Below are 11,894 nucleotides of genomic sequence, written 5' to 3'. Positions count from 1 at the left end.
AAACCGCGGATTTGCATTGCACATTGCAGTAAAGGAATAGCATTACGCACCTAGTCGAGGGTCTTGTGTGATTATACTGCAATGCACGAAGCTCCTGGCGTCGGCGCGAGCGAAAGTTCGCACTGTCACAGAAGTTTGTCAACACATCTGTGCACTCAGCACAAAACAATCGCTCGCTACCCTGCCAAATGAATTCGCGTCCACCTGAAATTAAAATAGCCATGGTAATGCGCGATCCTTGAACCGGTGCTTTAATGCGCGCATTGAAACGACAACGGCACCGCGTTCGACTTTCCCAGCCCACTTTCGAGTGCCGATTCTTGCTATCATCAGCGCCAGACTTCAAGCGAATCAGAGGACGCGGCAGGAGTAAGCTGGCGCTTACTGAAAACACCTACATTTGGTAAAAGATGAGCAGTGCAAGCAACGCAGCAGCTCAAGCCAGCCTTTTGAAATTCCACCCTCAAGATTCATGACAGCTATACCGGCATCAAGAAAGTACGCATTGAAAACGATGCACCAGCTTCGCGAACTCGACCCAGAGCCGTGTATTCCCTTCGAAGGGAATATACTAGGGGTATGCGAATATTCGAAATTTTCGAATATAATTCGAATATTATATTTTTAGTATTCGTATTCGATTCGAAATCCAGGTATTAGTGTTGATTCGAATACTCGACACGACGCGAATATTCGTATCTAGCCGAATATTCTATTGTGAGCACCAGCGTTCATTTCGGTCCGCAAGTCCTATCGACAGAGACATAACAACATGGCGGCGCCCAGAGCAATGCGTAACGTTGGTAACGTTTGGCCATGCAGTAGCTGACTGCGCTGGTGAACTTCTTTGTGGCTCTACCTGCGAAGCTGGTATAGTCAGAGCTGTGCACGAAATACCTCGCAATACGTGTCAGTTCAGTGCCAATTGAGAGGGCATTTTCTTTGGAGAAGTCGTTTCAGCTAGAAGGGAACTACTTCTGCCTGACCATGTGGAGCAGTCGGTTTTTCCTTCACGACAACCTTTTATGTTCATCCCAGCAACGCGCTTTTGTGCTTATGGCAAGCTAGCCTTGATCAATGCTGTGTACTAGCCATCTTCTCTGATATTTCCACTATTTCCACTCTTCTAAGAACAATGTTCGAGACTTTGATACTTTTTGTGCAGCCACACACACCTTTTGTGCTCATTTCGTCACTAATAGTTGAACTTTGATGTTCTTGGGTGCTGAAATAAATGTTTTGTAGTGGCTAAATGCGCCTGTCCTGATTATTCGATATTCGATTCGATATTCGGAACCAAGTATTCGTATTCGATTCGTATTCGAAAAAATTGATATTCGCACACCCCTAGAATATACGGCTCTGGCTCGACCATACCAAGATGAAAACCGGAAGCTGTGGGCGCGGTGCTGCCAGACCGCCAAGCAATTTCGCATATCGTCTATTGAGTTTTAAATTTTTTCGTTACGACAGACTCACCTGCTCAATACATTGGCGTTGCTTCAGTCTGCTTGCCTGCAACAAGCTGGAGAATTATCTTAATGTGGTTCTGAGATATGCGTTTTCGTGTTTTTTGGCGCATAACTCGCGCAGAACACGCGGTGGTGTTAGTTGTGAAAAAAGTTATTCATCGCTCTACTTTTTTTGTTCTTAAGACGAGCACGCAGGAGGACAGGGCGGGACAGACGCTGCCTCATCCGAAATGAGAATGCTTGTTCCTCTGAAATTACTTGTTCGAGAAATGAAAAAACTATCAGGCTTTTTCCAGTCTTTTTTCGTCAGTTTGTCATGATTACAATTTGCTGTTAACCTTTGGCGATATTTTGTTGATGCTGTATGCACACCTTAGGCAAATCACAGATTAGTTTTCAGTGTTACGTTTAGAAACTTACCATCGAGTGCAGTTTGTACGCAATTCAACGAAAAAAAAGCCCAAGCGCTCTACACAGCGAGCTCAGAAACGCAGTCCCTGTTCGCACGAGATGTGGCTTTCCCGCACAGCTTGGAACATGATGGCGGACCTTCGCGCAATCTGCTCCCTGCGGGAGCCGCGCGCTATCTGTTGGGGCTGTGGCGTACATTGCGAGGAGGAGGTATTAGTGGGCGCCGCCACATGACGCTACGTGTGCGCCAAGTGAAGAGGAAAAGTAGCCGAAACGTACTTTGCTACTGGCTTAACTGCAACTTCTGTAATTCCCATGCCATAATTACTAATATACACACAGTACGTCTTTAGAGCACCCTTCTAAGACAACACCGTATTCACTAGACGCGCCGTTGTTCATTCCAAACCGCCGATCAGAATTCGTTTTAGCCGAATGTTGCTGCAGGTAACGGACATTAACAAAGAATTGGACTTTCCACCGGACTGGTTTCCTGTCCTGGTGCGCTTTATATCCTCGCCGGTCTTTTAGTTCTGTTCTGTTGTCTATCATGTTTGCGACACGTAGCGCCTACCTAAGTGTTCTGTGAATAGTTTTGTGTGTGTGTGTGTGTGTGTGTGTGTGTGTGTGTGTGTGTGTGTGTGTGTGTGTGTGTGTGTGTGTGTGTGTGTGTGTGTGTGTGCGTGCGTGCGTGCGTGCGTGCGTGCGTGCGTGTGCGTGCGCGCGTATGTGCGTGCGTGCGTGCGTGCGTGCGCGCGCATGTATGCGCGCGCGCGTGTGTGTGTGTGTGTGTGTGTGTGTGTACACACACATATATATGTATATACTGTATATCCTTTCGGTATATAACCATGCAGAGTAAATACCAAGAAAATAAAAAAATCTGCCGTGGAGGAGTGGTTAGCGGAGTGAGAGGCTTGCCGCGGGTGTTGCTTGCTCAGCGTTTGCTTTTTTTCGCGTTATCCTCGGCGTTGGCGCGGGCAGGAGCTTTGAAGTCCTCGCGTTTTTGCGCATTCATGCATCCAATAGCTTGAAGAGTCCTCCCTCAAAGCCTTTCGGTTTTTCTTACCCTGTGGAACAAAAATTAAAGCAACAATTTATACCTTCGCTGGGACAGCCATGCGGTGATCATTCCAAAAGTCTGCTTAAAAAACACGGAAATCCATCTTGCTTAAGGCCTCATATTACAACCACAAGAGATGAAGCTTTGAAAGCTTTGGAGTAGTGCCAACGCGACTTCATTTCTGTGGAAGCTAGCCGTTCGAAGCACCACCGACTGCTTTCGGGTTAAGCAAGATATCTACATGCCCTATTGGAAATACTTAAAAAAGTAGAAAGCCATTATAAACGATGTATTAGTAGCGTGCTCCACCAAGACTCCATTTCAAGGATCAGTTGGGCTTTTTGACGGCACGGCAGACGCGCAATAGCTGTCTTCTCTTCTTCCAGTGCCATTCCGTACAGGAACACGGGCGAGTGTCGACCAGGGACTCCTTAGACGTTACACAAGAAATAAATCAAATTTTCCTGTCCAGTTAGTTGAAAGTCCGTGACAGTGGTGAGGGCCATGCAGCTGTATCTTACCGCGCCCTTTAAGGCAAGCACTGGCGCTTGCGTAGTGACTATAGCTAACAAGCGATGCAAACTGCACTACCGCCCGCATAGAGTTTTACAACCTCAAGGGCATAGACATGAAGGCGTAGTGTAATAAATCTGAAGGCGCACGCCCGGTGACATTAGTAACGGGAGATTAAATTAGGTTACAACGAAACTCGGCACAGCTATCAAATATATACAAGATAGCACCAAGCTCGCAAAGCTTTCGAACGTGAAAGCCTGAGCCGACTAGCCAGTTGACGTAATGTCTAGCATATATTCTCCGGGCACCAGAGGAAGTCCGTTGTCACGAAGGTCCTACCCTTCTGTCCATGCTAATCCACAGTTCTCCGTTGACCGACGCCGTTCCTTGGCGGTGAGGAACCCATTGTCCTAATGATGAGCCTGTACCTCCGTCGTGCGAACCTTAGAAACAATGCACACCGTAGATTCCACTCTTAATGAATCTAATAGTGGGGAAGAAGGTAGCGTGAGCGCTGAAATGTAAAGACCGACGGGCCACAGACGTTCTAAAACTGGCACAGCTACCTGTCGGCGTCGATGGACGGGGGAGTATTGGTTGTGCCGTACCCCTCTCCCCCTCCTTCGAGCGGGGTTGTTGCCATCGAAATCACGCCAGAATTCGGAGCCTTCTTTTTCTCTCGCCGACCATCCGGCGCAGCTCCTTGGCAGCTTTTAATTCTCGTCGGCTCGAACACGTCGAGATCTGTCAGGAAATTTCTCTCGGAGGCGTGGTCATTTTCTTTCCGATAACTTACTGCGTTGTCCTTAACGTAGGTTGAACCCTCCACCTTTCTGACCCCTTTTCTCTGCAAGTAAACTGCAAGTCATCATTTGAAAGAAACATGTCAGATGCGCTCTACCCCCTTCTTATTCTTCCATTTACTTCCCTCTCACGCCGCCGCAGTGGTTATGGCGCTCGGCTGCTGACCCGAAAGGCGGAGGTTCGACCCGGTCGCGGCAGTCGAATTTCGATGGAGGCGAAATTCTAGAGGCCCGTGTACTGTGTGACGTAAGTGCACGATCGATAAAGAACTCCGGGTGGTCGAAATTTCAGGAGCCGTTCACTGCGGTGGCCCTCATAGCCCGAGTCGCTTTGGGACGCTAATCACCCCCCCCCCCCCAATCCTATTTCCCTCTCAAGATCCGGATCTGCCGTCACTGCCTGCCCTTAGTATACGTATTCCTTTACCGCTGCCAGCGTCTCGCTAGCAGTTGTAAACTGCTGTTCCTTTCCGACACTCTTGAATATTACCTTAAAGGGACACTGAGGAGAAATTGAAGTTGACTTGCATCGACAGAATACCAGCTCCTGATTACAAAAACGCCATTCATACTGACAACAAAGCTCCTGTAACATAGAAAAGAGCAAGAACCAAAATACAGGTATCGCCGCCACAGGCCAAACTCGCAAGTACAAGCTTCATGGCGTCATAGGACAAAACAGTGTTGCTAGAACCAGTTCTAGCAACACTAGGACACGAGAAGCTACGAATCACTGAGGCGCAGCAAATGCATACGCAAATCTCCTTGTCGTCGCCAGATGGCGCCACGTACCCGATAGCTACGCGCGCTCCTGCAGCGCCGGGACCAATCAGCGCTTGCTCTCAGCGGTATGGCGGCTCCCGGTATTCCGCTAACGGTAACAAGGTACACGGTATGCTAAAGGCGTCTATTTGCGAGAACTTCGTTGACGACTTCGAGAACGGGATCCATTGTAACGCTGGCAAAACGCCGGTGCAAATGTAAACGAAGCGACGGCCGCAATAGCCGATAGATGCCTTCAACGTGCGGCCGGCGGTAGCTTTCTTTTCGGCTGCTGCTGGGCCGCACTGCTGGCCGCCAGAAATCACGGAGTCTGCGTTACGTCATGTGATAGTCATGTTTCACGTCACTTAGTTCTGTGTCGTCATAGCAGAATCCCAAGTTTGAATCAGAGCAGCGGGAAAAACTATTTCAACTTCGAATCCAAATTTCTTAGAAATAAATGCATCTTTCGCTGCCGGCCAAGTGGCAACAAAGCCATGAAATGCCGAACTATCGGATTTTGCTATAAAAAAAATATTAATAGAGCTCTCCTCAGTGTACCTTTAAGTTTTATGCATAATAATTTCTAGAACTACAGTTCTCCTCTGGCTGTCCAAATCATTGATCATCCTTTGCAGCGGATCTCCGAATGTCTTAGCAAGGCAATGTCGTCTGCGAAAAGCAAATTATTTAACCCTTTATAAGACATGGAGTTGTGAGCAATGCACACCGGCTATTCACGGCGCGATTCTCGTTGTTATCAGCTACTTATGAATTATCCAAATTGTGCGTCTCTAGAGCTAGCGGATTTCGAGATAAAAGTGGGACATATGAGTCCCACCGTGCCATAAGCACGTTTGAGAAAGTGGGATGTATGTGTCCCACTGACCAGTGAAGCGCAGCCACTTAAGAAAAAAAAAGTAGTTTTATTTTGTGATGTGAAATTGCTGTGGGCATACATGCATCAAAGGACAGAGCGTATGAAAGCCTACTTTCTAAGACGAAAAATTTAGAGAATGTCATTCTATATCCATGCACTCACTGTCACATTCGGAGAACGAACGCGGGCGCGCCTTCCACTGTCTACCTTCTGTCGTGGAAAGGCAAGAAGCAAGTTGCACAAAGGAGCACGTCACAGACTTTGCAGGTTAACCGTGTTCTAAAACAGCATGCAGCGCGCGCAAGGGGCTGGGTTCGCTTGAGACACAAGTACAGTCATGGACAAAAGTTTGCTGGATGCAAATTGACGGAAAAAAAGTTATTGCTGGGAGGTCACGCACAGTGCATCACTGAAGTGCATAGGAACATAAAGAGACATATGTGCTCCATCTGCTGCAAAAATACAATCTGCCTGTCTAGTGAGGCGATGCAGAAATATTTTTGTTTTCGCAAATCCACATCCCGCACCCTTTGGTCCCTGATTTTATGTGCTGGCACCGCTCGGCTACCTTCTAAACAGCCATCTAGGCCACTTCTTTGAACATCCACGAGCTGTCAGTAGAAGTTGAAACGAAATTGATTCACGCAGTTTTCACCTCAAAAGTCAGTGTAACCACAAAAAAGGCTGGACATGAGTCGCTAACGATGGATTTTCATCATCTTCATTCTCCGCACTGTCGGCATGGATTCCACTACCACATAAGTCGTCCAGGAGTCTCAACACCAGCTCAACTAATTGCATGAACAGAGACTTCCGTGCAAGAAGCAGAATGAAACTCCCATGCACCGATGAGCCGCACACAACATTAGACTGCCATGCTTAACGAAATATATTGCTGAGAAATGGTGAACTTGACTTTGGAAATTTTTTTTTTGCAAACAATACACACGGGACAAAAGAAAACGATGTATAAAGCACATTTAAGAATTAGTCATTAAAAAGCGAACTTTTGAAACTTATCGTTCATAATGAACCGGCTGGACAGAGCGCCAAAATCGGTTGAAAACAGCATGCAGCGCGCGCAAGTGTAACGGTTCGTTTGATACACATGTCTGCGCTGTAAGCGCGCCGCTACATTTAACATAGCTATTAAAACAGTTTTCACCGGAACAGCGCGCACTAATACACGGACAAGAAGGGAGACACGAGCGCTGACTTTCAACTGGTGTTTATTGTTCAGTGTGACATGCAGTGTGACTCCTTGTTCAGTGTGACATGCATGAATTGACTATGAATCTATGAATGGATGGTTGTTTTCCTTGTGTTGTTGGAACTGTGTATATATGCCTCGTTCCAAACAATAAACACCAGTTGAAAGTCAGCGCTCGTGTGTGTGGTGTCTCCCTTCTTGTCCGTGTCTTAGTGCGCGCTGTTCCGGTGAAAATGAGTTACCAACTTGCCCAAGCATCTGTATTAAAACAGCTTCTTTGGACCTCCATCACGTTGCAGTGGAAATTTAAGTTAAATTAATTGAGCGGTTTTCTGCTCAAAAAGCAAAACATGACCATGAAAAAGGTGGGACTTACGAGTCCCGCTGTCCCACACAGGGTAATTTCCATTAACTCTTATCCCCAACTGTTCCTAATCCAGGCCTCGGGACACTACCTGTAAACAGGCGATGAAAAGCATTGGCGAGACCTGTCTTCCTGCCTGACACCCTTCCTTTGTTCGTTTTGAATGACATGAGGGAGATTGGAATATACTTTTAAAAACAACGAAAGAGCATTTATTTGCAACAACACTAAGCAAGGAAACACTGGCCGGAGAGCGTCGAAAGCGAGAGGCTCGGTTTTTCCGGACCTTGACGTAGTAATCGTCCTTTCTGCGCGCCCGCCCTCGAACGAAAAAAATAAAATGCCTGGCTTAGCTTATGGTTAAGCCTAGGATGCGAAGCATACCGCCGGCGGAGGCTGCGCGTCCGCAAGCGAGCGCACGAGTTGAGCCCAAGCTTTCACAGCTGTTGTGACATCATCACGTGGTGCGCCGATGTAGGTCAAGTGGTAGCTACGCGGCCGCGCGCGGCGCAGCAAGGAAGAGCTCGGTTGTTTGGCTAGTATGCTTCGCATAAAAACCATCACACATCAACTCCGCTTAGTAATGGGCGCTTCTCAAATTTTCTTGGAACGACCCGAGAGGTCCTTCTCTCGGCCACCGTGGATGGCTAGTTGTGTTGTGCAGTGACGATATCTTGGGGGGCGTCACTGGCGCGGTATCTTTAACATTCTTCCCGCCGAATGAGTGTTGACTCGTTAATTTTGAGCCTCTAACGGGTGTAGGAGTTCTATCGGGCGCCTCACTGTCGTACCACCTGGTAAGCGTATCACACAGAAGAGCGTCCTTCCATCTCGTCCAGGAAATACCTCCTTGATGCGGCTAGTTTTCCAGGTCTGTCGAGGGTAGAAATAATCATGATGAAGCACCAGATCTTTCACTTGAAGGCCATTTGTTGCTGTCGCAGCGTAGTGGAGGTGTGACATCAGAGAACACAAATATATGGGTTCGCCACCGTTTCCACGGGCATTTAGGTCAGGTGCCTTCGGTACTTCCAACGATGAGGCATGTAGTACACCCGACCAGAAGTGCTGTCAGTTTCGTCTCCTGGAACCTTTTCAGCAAACCTTTATTCATGTAGTCGCGGATAGATTCATCACAGTCCATTAGCCTGTGTCTGTAAACCCGCCTGCCGGACGAAATACGCGTCCCTTTTTCACCAAGTGTTTTTCTTCGTCCCCATCGCCCCAAGATAGGTATGTAGCTTAGATCTCAGTTCCACGTAATTCCTTAGGAGTGAATCAGTAAATTTTACAAAAGGTACCTCGTGAAGCCATTGCTACAAATTGTGGCCAGGGAAAGTAAGGAGCAGTTAATTATAGCCTAAAAGCTTCTACAGCGACAGTTCTTTTCTACTCTCTCTCTCTGCGTTCCATAAGACAAGGATCAGTTGCTTCTCCCCTTAGGTGAGGTGATGCCGTTCTTCGGGCACGCGTCGAAGGATGTTTGTTAAATGTGACCTTCTGAGCGGCCCCTAGGCGATGGAAACGTCATGATTAGAAATAGTGGTGTCAGAAACCATGGCTCGGTTTCCTCAGGTGCCTTAGAGTGAGCACATTACCGAAGCAACATATTTACTTGCGGGCTACATTTGCACTGGGCGGGATGCCAAAATTCGATTCCGTTGATCCCTTGGCTGTTGGCGATTTTTTATCAAAGATATGTGACATAGGTCACAGGGAAAACGACTTTTAGCGAATGTCACAAGAGCGGAGCACTTCACTTGTCATGGGCGTGGATAAACGCAATGAACGCTTTTGGAGGAGCGTCATCGTGATGCGCACCGATAGAAGAGGATGTCAACATATATGAAGAGCACAAGGTTTTAAGGCAAACACATCCCAGCGAGAGACAAAAATATGGCGAATGGTAACGTTTCGACACGAACTAAAGTACTCGCATACCTCGGTGGTTTGCTCTTCTTCTAGCCCTTAAGAAAAGTTTAGATATCGCAGTTCTCTACTTTATTTCGGCAGTTTTAGAGGACCACAATGTAAAGCATGGCTTTCAAACTCACTAGCGAGAAGCACCAGCAGTAAACTGTGCCCATCCGAACATAACACTTTCGCACAAACGCCAAAGATTATTTATAGAAATTTACTTCATCAAGCGTCCAAGCAACGACAATGAGTGCTGTTGTCGGCTCACTTTGGAAGTTGATTTCTTCCAATGCTTCACAGAATAGCATCCCCAGTTTGCGCCGGCTCTTACTCATTTGCACTCTCGGTTTGTGAATGTAAATAGCACTAAATTATGGTTCGAATGCGCCAACATACCTGCGTACCGCATCTACCAAGAACATGCTTCTAATCCTTTCAGTGAACCGTCTTCGTTGTGCCCTGAGCTGCGGCTCAGTGCCTATGATGTTCGGCTGCTCGCCAAAAGGTCACGTGATCAAATACGTTCTGCGCCGATCGTATCCGATGCGGGCGAAATAGATACACATCTGTGTGCTGTACGGTCCAAGTGCAATGGGTCGAAATTGACCTGCAGCCCTCCATAGCGACAGTGACCCTTATAGCCCATTCGTCCTTACGACGATATATCTCACGCACCATGCGATGCGACACCAAGCACCATCTACATCATCAGCCTGACTACACCCACTGCAGGGCAAAGGCCTCTCCCATGTCTCTCCAATTAACCCTGTCCTTTGCCAGCTGCGGCCACCGTATCCCCGCAAACTTCTTAATCTAATCCGCCCACCTAACTTTCTGCCTCCCCCTCCATCGCTTGCCTTCTCTTGGAATCCACTCCGTTACCCTAAAGGACCAGCGGTTACCTTCCTTTCGCATTCCATGCCCTGCCCAGTCCAATTTTTTCCACTTGATTTCAGCTAGGATGTCACTAAAACGCGTTTGTTCCCTCACCCACTCCGCCCGCTTCCGGTCTCTTAATGTTACACATATAATTCTTCTTTCGATAGCTCGTTGCGTTGTCCCTAACTTAAGCTTAACCCTCTTCGTTAACCTCCACGTTTCTACCCGATACTTGAGTACCGGTAAGATACAAGTGTTGTATACGTTTCTCTTGAGGCATATTGGTAAATTGCCATTCATGAATTGAGAGAGCCCCCACAACCATCCATACCACGTCTTGTCATACCATACCATATCGTACCGTAGCGTACCATACCTTCTCCAGAGCGTGGCTGCAGCCCTGTACCGACCGAGCGTTTTGAAGCGCAAAACGAAGAAATGATTGATTATGAAAGCGACTTTGATGTTTTATGCCTTTCCGCTTTCTTTCATTACCGTCGGGGGCTCCACGCAACAGTTGCCAGCCCATCTGAAGGGGTGCCATGTGTTTCCTGCATGTCGGTTCAGTAACTAGCAAGTCTCACCGTCTCTGGCGCATAAAAACTGCAGCATAAGACACTGCAGCAATGGCCGATTTAAATGCCATGTAATATGCACCATACACAATCACGCGGCGTAGATATGTACAGCTCACAGTGATGAAGTGAAAGTTATAAATCTACTAAAGTTAAAGAGGCCTTATTGAAAAGCACTCATCACCTTAAACCACACAACAAGCGGCAAGAAAAATGAGCATACCCGACATCAGCAAACAGGATGTAGCAGTAAAGAACGACGCACTCAATTTTTCGAACTGAAATATAAGATGTGAACAAAACGATCAATGAAAAGATGATCTCAGATCAGCCCTTAAATGAGGCGTGGTGTATTTTTCGAATGGTAGGTATTTACACCGGGTAAAAAAGCTGGTGTCGCAATAAACGCCAAAGTAGGTGCGGCAATAAATGCCTATAAACACAATGCACATTAGTACAAGAAGGGATAGCGGCTGAACAATGTTCACTTGTTTCACTGTAATACATACACTACGGAAAAAAAATAAAAAATCAGCTCCGGGTCCAGAAATCAGTCAGTGGTCCAGAAGTGTAAAAATAGAAGTCGCGTAGTTGGGTTTTGATCCCCCTTTGAGCGTTAGAAACGTTTGTTTTGTCCTGTACGTCATATACCACGAAAAATGTAGCTTTTCAGCCAGTTGAATAGGACGCTACTTCCAGCGCGAACTTCTACGAGATTCGAAGGCTGGACTGAGTTTTTCGAGAATAGCGGTGAAAACCATTTCACGCCAATCGTTTTCCACTTAGAAAAGCCTCGCAAATAGTGAACTTTGAATTATGGTTTATCCGTAGCTCGGAAAGCGTCCTTGAGTACAGAGACGTTTATCCTCATGGACAGAAGACATTGGGGAGGAGGTAGTCAGTACGCTATTTCGTCACCCGGTGGGCGGGCGGAGATGTGATAAGGACTCGGTCAGGACTTCTTTTGGGGCCGCAAAGACGCCTGACTTTCTTGGGCATTACACAGAGGGGACCTGGTGCACATCGCCGAAGAGTCGGACAA

This window comes from Amblyomma mixtum, chromosome 7 (assembly GCF_055824585.1).
Source record: "Amblyomma mixtum isolate Tamu chromosome 7, ASM5582458v1, whole genome shotgun sequence".
Lineage (NCBI taxonomy): Eukaryota > Metazoa > Arthropoda > Arachnida > Ixodida > Ixodidae > Amblyomma > Amblyomma mixtum.
The sequence above is the reverse complement of the archived record's forward strand: the minus strand, read 5'-3'. Positions refer to the sequence as shown.